Source organism: Gorilla gorilla, chromosome 5 (assembly GCF_029281585.2).
Source record: "Gorilla gorilla gorilla isolate KB3781 chromosome 5, NHGRI_mGorGor1-v2.1_pri, whole genome shotgun sequence".
Taxonomy (NCBI): Eukaryota; Metazoa; Chordata; class Mammalia; order Primates; family Hominidae; genus Gorilla; species Gorilla gorilla.
Genome location: NC_073229.2, coordinates 156,018,630 through 156,031,362, shown reverse-complemented (window position 1 = coordinate 156,031,362; position 12,733 = coordinate 156,018,630). Strand labels below are relative to the sequence as shown.

General features: G+C 40.1%; 1 protein-coding gene and 1 pseudogene across 1 annotated transcript in view; one reads left to right on the top strand and one right to left on the bottom strand.

The window, feature by feature from the left end:
* ENPP1 (ectonucleotide pyrophosphatase/phosphodiesterase 1) overlaps positions 1 to 12,733 on the bottom strand; it is an 81,512-nt gene that overhangs the window by 54,838 nt on the left and 13,941 nt on the right. The gene's annotated exons all lie outside the window — the stretch shown is intronic.
* LOC101148186 (volume-regulated anion channel subunit LRRC8B-like) lies at positions 6,331 to 8,800 on the top strand (annotated as a pseudogene).

Below are 12,733 nucleotides of genomic sequence, written 5' to 3'. Positions count from 1 at the left end.
AAAATTAGCTGGGCGTAGTGGCACACGCCTGTAATCCTAGCAACTCAGGGGCCTAAGGCAGGAGAACTGCTTGAACCCAGGAGGCGGAGATTGCAATGGGCTGAGATCACGCCCCTGCACTCCAGTGTGGGCGACAGAGTGAGACTCCATCTCAGAAAAAAAAAAAAAGACTATTACCTCAAATATGTACATGCATAAGATTCTTGGTTGAACACAGACTATTAGAATGAGAAGCTTGTCTTGAGATGCTCCTGAAACACCAGCCCAGGAGCCTTACTTCCCCAGGCAAAGCAGAAAAGGGGCCAGAAACTCACCTGCAGCAGGCCCTTTATATTTGAAATCTTTCCTGGGTTTCTGCAAGCTCTCCAGACAGCTGATATTTCTAGGGCAATTATTCTCCTCTTCTGTCATGCTCATTCATTTTTGTTTCAATAAGTACCAAACATTTTCAAAGAAAAAGATAAAATTTAACCAGCACCTATAACTTCTGCCTCAGTGGGCAAATCACTTCTTTACTAAGATCTCACCAAATGCTTTCACAGGTCATTTCTCTCTGAAGTTAAAGGTCAAAGAATAAAACATCCATCTCATAGTATAAAGTAATGGTTTCATTGAGCTTTCATGTTCACCTTCACTCAATGACTTGTAGACTGTCATTGTATCTTGAGACACAAGCATTTCATCAATAAGGAGAGTGACAGAAAACACCTCAACTGCACAGCAGAATCACTCTTTAAAAGGCTAAAGGGTCCCTCCTCAGATACAGCCTCCAGCCACTGGAACTTCTATTTAGATTCACAGATAGTTAACCCCCAGAAGTAATCATAGAATTATTAAATATCCACTCCTCTGTTCTTGGTCTGATGGTTTTAACTGTCTCCTGTCTTCAGTAGGACTGTCACTGTAGCAAAATGCTGTTTTTGTGGTCTTTCTTTATCTATTGTACTGATTTACTTCAGCATCTTAAGAAAAGCAATCTATTGAGAAAAAAGATCTTGAAGTGCTTAGTAAACAAAATTTCTCTCTCTTTCCTGATAACAAAATACAATGGCAAATGGAGCAAATGTTTAAAGGTATAAAATAAAATCACCAGAAGAAAAGATGAGCAAATATTTTTACAATTTTGCTTTACAAGTATGACACAAAATCCAAAAATTATAATGGAAAAGTTGATACATTTGAGTTCATAAAAATTGGAAATTCCTGTAAAGCCAAAAAAACAAAAATCCACCACATTGGGATGGGGGAACAAGGATAAGACATTTTTGGTATATGACAATAGATAATAGGGTATAAAAATCAAGTAGAAAAAAATCTAATTTTTAAAAATACCAAAAGTAATAAACCAACTATTTAAAGAAAATAGCTAATAAAAATATAAAACATTCATTTTCATTAAAAAAAATCAAAGAACTACAAATCAATGAGTCCCTTTCCTACCCAACAAAATGAACAAACATTAAAGAGACTGATAATCACAAGCTCTGACAAGCACATGAGGAGAAATAGATTCTTTCACACTGTCTTCACAGAAGTGTAAGCTCCTTTCTAAAAGGTAATTTCAATGAATCTACCTAAATTCAAAGTGCACTTTGCCACTCTTGCAATTCCATTTCTATTATCTGCTAGAAATATTCACATAAGCACACAAAGATATGCACACAGAGATATTTATTGTAGCAGTGTTTGGAATTGCAAAAACTTGCAAATAACCTAAATTTCTGTTTATAAATCATAGAGCAAATATAATTTGGTAAATCCAAACAACATAAAATACTATCCAATTATTTTAAACTTACGTAGACCCATCACTGGAATACTTGCTCTTAAAGCCTTCAGCCTCCATGTAAGCAGTTACCCTTACACGGAGGCCACCATGCTACGAGGAATCCCAACCATTCCATGCACAGAGACCACATGGGGAGGCCCTAAGACTGCATGAAGAGACAGAAAGATGCCTGGCCAGCCCCTAAATGCCCCAGCCCTTGCTGTTCCAACTCTAAGTCACCATCTAAGTGCAGCTGCATGAAAGACCCTGATTCACACAGGTCCAGTCAAGCCTTTCGTGGACTCCTGACACACCAAAAACTATGAGAGATTTTTGAGTTTACAGAGCTGATGACCAGGTGCTGAACAGAGATGAATTTATCAAGTTGGTCACACAAACCAAGATGGCTCCCTGCCCACCTGAGGAAGCATGCTTGCCTTTCTCCTTCTCCCAGATCTTATGCCTAAATCATTCCCAAGGTAAAGTGCACATCTGGCCAGCTTCATTCTGAAGTAATAACCTGGTTATTTACCACTTCATTGGAGAAAGGGAGATGTCTGAAAACTAATCCACACATATAGTGCAATGGAGGCATGGGTGGTGTGATGCCCACCTTTGGGAAATGCACAGAGTTCAGGCACAAAGGTTTATGTAAGTCCACTCCTAATTTGCAGGGTGGAGAAACTGACTTTTGATTATACACACTAGTTTTATGGTTATATAATATTAAGAAATCTGTAAGGAAAAAAAAACAAGTCAAGAGAACCTAAAAGCCTGGAACATCCTGTAGGGCCAGAAAGTAAGGAAGTGCTAAACACTTAAAAACACACACATGTCAAAGGGTCACAGAAATTAACTGCCAAGTGGCCATGGCTGGAACAAGTTAAGCAAAAACATGAAAAACAGAGTACTGGGTTATAATTCAAAGTATAAAATAGACATTAATGACTCCATACTGAAAAAGACTGAATAAATAAATACAAGGGGAAGAACAAATTTCCAATTCAGAAGAATTCCAAATAATTTATGCAGATACTCCACCATCAAGGAGGTGGAATGTAACTCTCTACCAAAGGTACAGTATGGAAAGGGACAAAAAAGAGTATCTTTACAGCAAAGAAACCTGAAAAAGACTACCTCAGCCGGGTAGTCAAGGTTAACATCATCAATGACAAGACCTATTAATAGCATTAATAGCAGATACTCTTGAAATGATGAGTTAAGAATGGCACTTTATCATCTGTCACGTGCTTCCCAAAAATACGTCAGTCAAGTATAATCATGAGAAAAACATTAGACAAATCCCAGTTGAAGGACATTCCACAAAATACATGACTCATACTCTTTAAAACTGTCAAGGTCATCAAAAACAAGGAAAGTCTGAGATGCTTCGCCAAGAAAAGCCTAAGGAGGCCTGACAACTCAGTGTAATGTGGTATTCCTGGATGGGGTACTGGAACAAAAAAACAAAAAAAGACATTAGGGAAAAAACAAGTAATTCTGAATAAAGTATGGACTTTAGTTAATAATCATGTTTCACTGTTGATTCATGAGCTGTAACAAATGGACCTTACTAATGTAAGATGTTAATGACAGAGAATTGGGCATGGAGTATATGGAACTCTGCACAAGCTTCACAGCTTTTCTGTAAATCTAGAACTATTCTCAAACAGTATGTTTATTGAAAGGAAAAAGAAAAGAGAGAAAAGAGAAACAGGCATGAATCCATATTATTCTACCAAAAAAATTCCATTTCATTTTTAAAAATTTTTGATCTATTTTCTTTTCTTTCTTTTCTTTTTTTTTTTTGAGAGATGGGCTGTCACACTGTTGCCCAGGCTGGAGTGCAGTGGCGTGATCTTGGCTCACTGCAACCTCCACCTCCCAGGCTCAAGTGATCCTCCCATCTCAGCCTCTCGAGTAGCTGGGACTATAGGTACATGCCACTATGCCCAGCTAATTTTCCATATTTTTGGTTTCATCATGTTGCCATGGCTGGTCTTGAACTCCTGAGCTCAAGCAATCCACCCACCTCGGCCTTCCAGAATGCTGGGATTACAGGCGTGAGCCACCCAGCCTGGCCCTATTTTTTTTATTATTGTTTTAAATGCATTTACACACCCAAACCCATATACATATATAACTGAGAAATGATTCTATATACAATTTTTGTTTCATCTTTTTGCATGTAATACTATTTTGTAAACATTTTCTTATCTTATCAATAAATCTTTTAAAATATATATATTTTAATTTAGGTAGATCTACAGGCTGGGACATGGAAATATGTAAATCATAAACAGAATTAAGTTAAAAAGGCAAACTGAACTTTCACTTTTTACATTTCATCAATGTATGATTTTTTTAAATCAACAATGTGCAGACAGTGCTTTCACATCCTTTCCCTGCATGTGATGGGCACTGTGGTCAGGTGCCTGGACTCCCCTTCAGAGATAAAGGCACCACTGCTCCTCCAGCTGCTGGGAGTGGTCACCTATAGGGAGTGTCTCAGCTAAAAACAGCCGCTTTGCCCAAAGTCTCTCCTCCTTCCTGGGGCAGCTTGCCCCCTCCTGGACCACTCTAGAGGGTCTCACACTAGTTTAAGAAGGTCCGTAGAGTGGGCATAGCCTCCAATGAGCATCACATCCACTGAGCATTGCAGCTCACCTTCACCCTCTGCACAGCCCTACTTTCTTGCCTTGCCTTCCACAGGTGCACAGCCTCCAATGAGCATCACACCCAATGAGCACTGCAGCTCACATTCATCCTCTGTATGACCCCAATTCCTTGTCTTGCCTTCCACAGGTGCACAGCCTCCAATGAGCATCACACCCAATGAGCACTGCAGCTCACATTCATCCTCTGTATGACCCCAATTCCTTGTCTTGCCTTCCACAGGTGCTGATCTCAAGAACATACTCTAATGAAATCCCAGGCATGCTCATTTCCATCTAATAGTCTGTTTCCCAAGAAACCCAAGTTGTGTTACTGCCTTTTCTTTTGATCCGCCAACTCAGAGAAATAACTTCGACTACTACATTTCCCAGACTCCCAGACTCCAAGCATCAGACCAGGAGAGGCCAACAGGAAAGAGAACATTGGAGGGTGGGAGGAAAGGAGAAATCAGAATATATCTACCTTGTCCTCCCTGCTCTGGGTGGGACCCCTGCAGTGGCTGCATCTGCCCAGGGTCCCAGCTGCTACAGCGAAGCCCTAGCTCTCAAGCTCTGGTTTCATCACCTTTTTCTTTTGCCCTTCCTGCTCTCCAGGTGGTAGCAGCTTCCTTCTGTTACTCTTCTCAGGGTTGCCTAAGGGTCCTACCATTCCCTGTTTGACCGTTAGCTCTTCTAACACTTTTGGTATTTGTTTCCTATATTAAATTCTTTTGATTAAGTTACTGAGTGTGAGCTTTGTTTTTCTAATTGGACTCAAACAGTAAATAATCAGACCAAGACAGATAAATACATGGATGGATGGATAGATAGACAGACAGACAGACATCCCAAGGCACAATCTAAACTAAATTTAATATAGGCAAAGAACTCTCCATTTTGAGGGTTATCTTGTTTTCTAATTCTCAAATCCCTTTGATGCAAAAACATATTTTAATTAGATCTTTCTTCAGTTGGTTTAAAAAAAGAAAAGAAAAATTGTCCCCCAATCCTGAAAATAGCTGGTCTCTTTTGCAGCAACTATCAAGAAAGATATGTCGTTAAATAAAAATAGTATTAAATTACTTTAGAAAAGAATTGTAAAGTTTAGTTCAGCTCATAAGATAGGAAAGGGAGGAAAGCAGTTTTATTAATGGTGCAGAACAGCTCTTTCTGCCCTCAGGCAGAGGACCCAACAGATGGACTGCAAGGAAAAGCCTCATGAATCTTATCCAAAAAACATAGTTTGTCCTGCCTAGGCAAGTATCTTGCCTATGCAGATAGTGGGTCAGAGATGAAAAACAAAGGGTGGAAAGAACATAATGTGCAGTTAAGTTTCTGTAATTTATTTGCTGTTTTTTTCTGAAATAATTTTTGGAACATACTCATTCGGGCACCTTGTGTTTATCCTTGAAAGATGGGCTCAGTAGAAACAAACAAAAAGACAACTAAACAGAGGATTTCTAGTAATTCTTCCTGCGGACAGGAAATGGGAGATATAAACCACCACTTAATTTCTGTAAAGGCCTAGTATTTTATTCAATCACAATCACAGTGACAACTTAAAGACAGAATTTTAAAATTGGTAATGGAGGGGAATGTGTGGGCCTGGGGCCCGGGGCTGGAGTCACACAGGGCTCCGGTTTGTTTTCCAGCTGCCTACTGGACCTCACTACCTGGATGGCCCACAGGTACTGAAAACCCCGTGTTTTCAATACCACACTCATTAGCCTCATCCATCATTGATCCTGTGGCCAAAGACAGGAAATTTTTCAATTTGAGACTAATTGCAGGGTTCCAGTTGGCCAGCATTCATAGGAATGAAGACAAACACAGAGATGGTATGTCTAAGAAACTTCAAAAGGTATAGATCACCTGATTGAAGCATTTCTGATTTATTTAATATTTTTTCATTATATTTCTGTCCTCCTACAAGGGAAAGTCATGATTACACTAACCGAGCTAAAATGTTTACTAGCAGACACCCAGTCATCTTATCACATCTTAAAATTATGGTAGGATGTCTTCTGGTATTACATCATGCTGATCATGTGGACATGCTGGCTGGAGCTCTCCAGCTGACACAGAGCAGGGTTCTGTGCTGTCTTCATACAAAGTGGAATTTGACAATCATTGCACCATGCCTTGGAACATCCTGAAAGCCAGCATAAACACATCCTCTAATCCTGGGACATCACTTTCCGATCCCACTCGGAATCCAGAACGACCTCCACTGACAGCAGTACTCCCACATCAACGCCGTCTGTTACGAGAAACAGCTCCATCGGTTTGCAACGTTCTTCCCCTACCTGGTGCTCTTGCACACACTGTTCTTTGCAGCCTGCAGCAACTTATGGCTTCACTACCCCAGGTACCAGCTCCAAGCTTGAGCATTTTTTGGCCATCCTTTATAAGTGCTTCGATTCTCCATGGACCACCTGCACCCTGTCAGAAACAGTGGCCGAGCAGTCAGTGAGGCCTCTGACACTCTCTGAGTCCAAGATTTTGCTTTCGTCCTCAGGGTGTTCAACTGACATAGATTCCAGAAAGCAGTCATTGCCCCACCTGCAGCCGGGTTTGGAGTCAGCTGGTATAGAAAGCCCAACTTCCAGTGGCCTGGACAAGAAGGAGGGGCAAGAGGCCACAGCCATCTTTGAAAAAGTGAGAAGATTCCGCATGCATGTGGAGCAGAAGGACATCATTTATAGTGTGTATCTGAAGCAGATAATAGTCAAAGTCATTTTGTGCTCATCATAACTTATGTTCCATATTTTTTAACCTACATCACTCTTTAAATTGACTGTTCAGTTGACATGTAGGCTTTTACAGGATATAAGCCTACCAGTGTGTCTATTCCTTCGCAGAAATCTTGAAGTTTCTGGCTTCATTTTATACCATTTTGGATATACTCTACAGTCTGACCTCCTCCCACAGGCTGTGGTGGATGCTGAGGAGATCCCTGAAGCAATATTCCTTTGAGGTGTTAAGAGAAAAAAGCAACTATAGTGACATCCCTGATGTCAAGAATGACTTTGCCTTCATCCTTCATCTGGCTAATCAGTATGATCCTTTTTATTCCAGACGCTTCTCCATATTCCTATCAGAGGTCAGTGAGAACAAACTGAAACAGACCAACCTCAGTAACGAATGGACAGTTGAGAAACTGAAACGTTAGCTTGTGGAAAATGTCCAAGACAAGATAGAACTGCATCTTTTTATGCTCAACAGTCTTCCAGACAAATGTCTTTGAGTTCACTGAAATGGAGGTGCTAAGCCTGGAGCAGACCCTGGAGGTGAAGCTGCTGTCTGCCATCTCACAGCTGGTCAACCTCAAAGATCTTCATGTGGACCATTCATCTCTGGTAGTAGACCATCCTGCACTGGCTTTTTGGAGCAGAATTTTAAAATCCTCTGCCTGAAGCATCCTGAAATGGGAAAAATCCCATGCTGGGTATTTCACCTGAAGAATCTGAAGGAACCTTATCTTTCCCCTATGTGGGAACATTTTCTGTGCCACACAGGGAGGCTGTGTTCTCCCTCAACAGTTCATTACTATGCAGTTAGACGGCTTTCAGGACTTAAAATATCCAAGGACCCTCTACTTGAAGAGCAGCCTCTCCCAGATCCCACAAGTCATTGCAGACCTCTTGCCTTCACTGTAGAATTGTCCCTTGATAATGAAGGAAGCAAACTGGCTGTGCTGAACAACTTGAAAATGATGGTCAATAAGAAAAGCCTAGAACTGATCAGCTGTGACCTGGAATGCATTCCATACTCCATTTTCAGCCTGAATAATTTGCATGAGTTAGACCTAAAGGAAAATAACCTTAAAACTGTGGAAGAGATCATTGGCTGTCAGCATCTTCAGAATCTTTCCTGCTTAAAGTTATGGCACAATAACATTACTTACATTCCTGGATAAACTGGGGCATTATCTAACCTAGAGCAGCTCTTTTGGGGTCCTATTAATATTGAGAATCTGCCCTTGCAGCTTTTCCTATGCAGCAAACTACATTATTTGAATCTAAGCTATAACCACTTGACCTTCATTCCAGAAGAAATCCAGTATCTGAGTAATTTGCAGTACTGTACTGTGACCAACAACAACAGTGAGATGCTACCAGATGTGCTGTTTCAGTGCAAAAAGCTGCAATGTTTACCTTTGGGGAAAAGTAGCTTGATGAATTTGTCCCCTCATGTGGGTCAGCTGTCAAACCTTACTCATCTGGAGTTCATTGGAAATTACCTGGAAACACTTCCTCCTGAACTGGAAGGATATCAGTCCCTAAAACAGAGCTGTCTGATTGTTGAAGAGAATTTGCTCAATACTCTTCCTCTTCCTGTAACAGAATATTTACAGACATGCTTAGACAAATGTTGACCTAATGAAGAGACCCATGTTTCAAAATCATTTTTAAAAGTATGCTCCAGGGCTTTAAATAAGAAGTAAAATTTTCTAAGTTAATAAAGATGAAAAATGGGTGACTATTATGAAAAAAATTAGTAATTAATATATGAGCTTATAATTAGAAAGGGAACACAATTTTAGAAATGTGTCACCTCTTCATGTATATATTTAGGCTTAAATCAACTTAATCATATTCAATAATCATTTGGATAAGGAATCTTAAAATAATATTTATAAGAACATTGATATCTTAACCCTTCTAATTTGTCTTCTAGTAAATGTTTCTTGAACAAGTACTATGGTACATTTTCATCATTGTTAATTGGAGAACTATCAAGGTATTTTTTAAAAACCATAATATCACAATTTTTACATGCTATCCAAAAGAAGTTTTTAAGATGCTAAAAATATTCCATAGATCTGTACTGTCAATATGAAAGTGACTAGCCGTGTGCCATTGCATAGCACTACGGATGTGGCAAGAGTGATTGAGGAAATAAACTTTTTGCTTCATTAAAGTTTAATTAAATGAAATTTTAATTTAAATAGCCACATGTAGCTAGTGGTTATCATCTTGGAGTGAACACATCTATGAACTCAAAATCTAGCAGGAATAAAAAAAGTTATGAAGTGGTCAATTAACAACAACAACAACAAAAAGACAGTGTGCTCTTTTATTTTCAGGCTCCCTTTGATTTGTTAGTGCCACTAAAGCTATTATAGTTTTCAGGCTCCCGTTGATTTGTTTGTGCCACTAAAGCTATTATAAAATGACTTTTCCAAAAGTAAATCAGACCTTGTCACTAAGAACAAAAATAAAAGAGAAACCAAACAGAAAAATATTTCAGTGATTTCCAATTGCTTTCAATTGCTTTTGTTTGTTTTTTTTTTTTTTGAGACACAGTCTCGCTCTGTCACCCAGGCTGGAGTGCAGTGGCACCATCTCGGCTCACCGCAACCTCCACCTCCCGGGTTCAAGCAATTCTGGTGCCTCAGCCTCCCGAGTAGCTGGGATTACAGGTGTGTGCCACGACGACAGGCTAATTTTTGTATTTTTGGTAGACATGGGGTTTCACCATGTTGCCCAGGCTGGTCTTGAACTCTTGGCTCAAGTGATCTGCCCGCCTCAGCCTCCCAAAGTGCTGGGATTACAGGCGTGAGCCACTGCACCCAGCCTCCAATTGCTCTTAAAACAAAAACCGGCTGGGCACGGTGGCTCACACTTGTAATCCCAGCACTTTGGGAGTCCGAGGTGGGTGAATCATGAGGTCTGGAGTTTGAGACCAGCCTGGCCAACACAGTGAAACCCTGTCTCTACTAAAAATACAAAAAATTAGCTGGGCATGGTGACGAGCACCTATAATCCCAGCTACTCGGGAGGCTGAGGCAGGAGAATCGCTTGAACCTGGGAGGCAGAGGTTGCAGTGAGCCGAGATGGCGCCACTGCACTACAGCCTGGATGACAGAGAGAGACTCCGTCTCAAAACAACAACAACAACAACAACAACAACAACAAATCCTGCCTGGAGATGGCTCTGGCAACATTTCCCACCTCATCCCCATTACACTCCACTCAGCGCTGCACACCAGCCATCCTGGCCTCCTCCAAGCTCTGGGATGGGCCATGTCGTCTCTTCTCCCAGGGCCTTTCCCCTGCTGCTGCCTTTTCTCATAATCCTCTTCTGCTTGCCTGTCACTTCCTAAGAAATGCCTTCTCAGACCTCCTGGACAAGGCTAATTCCCCCTCGCTATGTACACAGCTTCTGGGCTGCACTTATTTCAGCTGCAACTTGAGATATTCTTGTGTAATTCTTCGATAAATATCTGGTCCCCTCAGATAAAACCCAAAAAACAGACAGTAAGTAAACTTTCCCTTTGACCATTTAGCCCCCAGCCTCTTGCACCAGACTGCCCATACAGTAAAAACTCTACATGTTTGTTAAATAAGTTACAAACCATAGCAATAACAATATTGAACCCTGATCTAGCATCTACTATCAGGCACTCTTCTCATTAGTTTATAAATATGAATCCGTCTAACCCTCAAAACAAACCTATGAGGTACTACTACTATTATCCCCATTTAATAGGCAAGGAAGCTATGACACAGAGAAGTTAAGGGACCTGCCCAAAGACCCAAAGCAATTATTGGCAGAGATGCGATTTACACTCCAGCACTCTGGCTCCAGGGTCTGGCCCTTACGCACTAAGCTCTATGGCCTCAACAGGATTCAGTAGCAATTGAGTGGTTCTGGGACAGGGAGATGGGGCCAAATAGCATCTAAAGAATGTTTCATTTGAGAGGACACATTGAGTTGGGTCTTGGTGGGTGCCTGATGTTGGGTGAGAAAAGGAGAGGTTAAAAAAATCACGGTGGGGTAGAAAACAGATATAATCTGTACAAAGTGTATTTGGAGAACTGTACAAGGCTGAGCTGAATGTCATAGAAGGCGTGCTTCAGAGGTGTGGAATGCTGAAGAGAGATATGCATCTTCAGTCCTTTTTTGACTCTCTAAATGGGCAAAGTGCCATCACAGCAGCAGTTGACTGAAACATATCTGAGCCCTACAATCTCCTTAATACAAAGTATGCACATAATATTGCATGTACTATACATCATATAGGATACTGAGTCCCACTGAGGTATGGGAGCTAGGCCAGACACTCCCAAGCCAACAGATTTGCTCCCTCCTACCTCACAGAACTGTACCCATTAAAGGAGATAAGTCTTTAGCATAGGGCCGGACAAATAGTAAACACAAATAGGTATGTATGTATTTAACAAACACACATGGCACTTACTACCAGCAAGGGTCTACTCTAAGTGGTTGACAAATATTAACTCATAAATGACTGAACACATATGTCACAGACTTTCAGCACTGCTACGAATGGATGAAACTATTCATGGTGAGCCCGACAGTGATTAACGTCTACTGTTACCCCGCGTGTGGGAAATAAAAACTAGTCTCGGCTTAGGAGTATATATTTTCTCATTGTGTGCTGTGGCAGTCCTGGAAAAATTCTGAGCAGAAACATAATGCAGAGAAGCTATTATTTTAGAAAAACTAGTAATTTAACCATGAAAAAGAGACATAAGCAATAGAGATGGAGCTGACGAATGAATAAAACAGAAAACAAACATGTACCAAAAAGCTGGAAATTCTTGGGGACTGAGAATGTCTAAAGTATGCATAGAAATAGTTTCAAAGATTACCTATTGAATTGAGGATACTAAAATAAAAGTCTCAAAATCTTATGAAAAGTACATTAGAAAGCTGTCTATCAATGGTAAACTTTCATAATGGAATATAAATGAAAAAAGGCAACAGAATAATATGCACAAAGTGATCTCGTCTTTGTTTTTTTTTTTTTTAAAGTGATATGTACACATAGAAAAGTCCTGGAGGGGAAAAAACCCAAAAGCAATTTTCATTTTCTTCTTTATACTTTTTTATATTTTCTGAATTTTTTGCAATAGATAGTATTTTTATAACAATGGGGAAAATATTATAAGCTCTCAAAACAAATATTTTGGAACTAGAAGGAACCCATCTAATCCACTCCTCATATTACGGTTAAGGAAACTGAAAGTCAAAGAAAGAAAGTAATTGTTCAAAGGTCACATAGCAAATGATTCCTGTGATTCCAGTTTAGACCCTTTACATGAACCCTGTCTCTGAAGACCTTTGCTTGAATCATTCCATAATACTCAATATTCTTTTTCTTTGAAAGTTTCTAAGAGATAACAAATGTATAAATACTTATATATGTCAGTATTCTTCACATTTACCTCCTTTGTGCTGATTAGTAAGGTATTCAAATAAATCGTGTCCAAGTAGAGTTGTTTCCTGCTTATTTCCCCGACTAATCCAAAAGTAGATAAGACCAACAGAGTCTACTCAC